Genomic DNA, 232 nt, shown 5'->3' with positions numbered 1-232 from the left:
CCTATGAAACTCAAGCAAAAACCAACTCAAGCCATCTTAATGTTGCTAACCCTAAAATTGGTACATTGATCAAAACTGGTAGAACCGGGATCTTCTCCTTATAGAATTCTTCCTAATATTTTCTAATAAGACGATCTTGACCGTCCATTTTTAATCAACGGATAAGAGATTTCTTCAACATGACTTAAACTATTTTCTCATGTATTCCCCCCCCTCCTTCTCTCTCTCTCTC

Source organism: Fragaria vesca, unplaced genomic scaffold (assembly GCF_000184155.1).
Source record: "Fragaria vesca subsp. vesca unplaced genomic scaffold, FraVesHawaii_1.0 scf0513160_u, whole genome shotgun sequence".
Lineage (NCBI taxonomy): Eukaryota > Viridiplantae > Streptophyta > Magnoliopsida > Rosales > Rosaceae > Fragaria > Fragaria vesca.
This window is presented reverse-complemented; position numbering follows the sequence as displayed.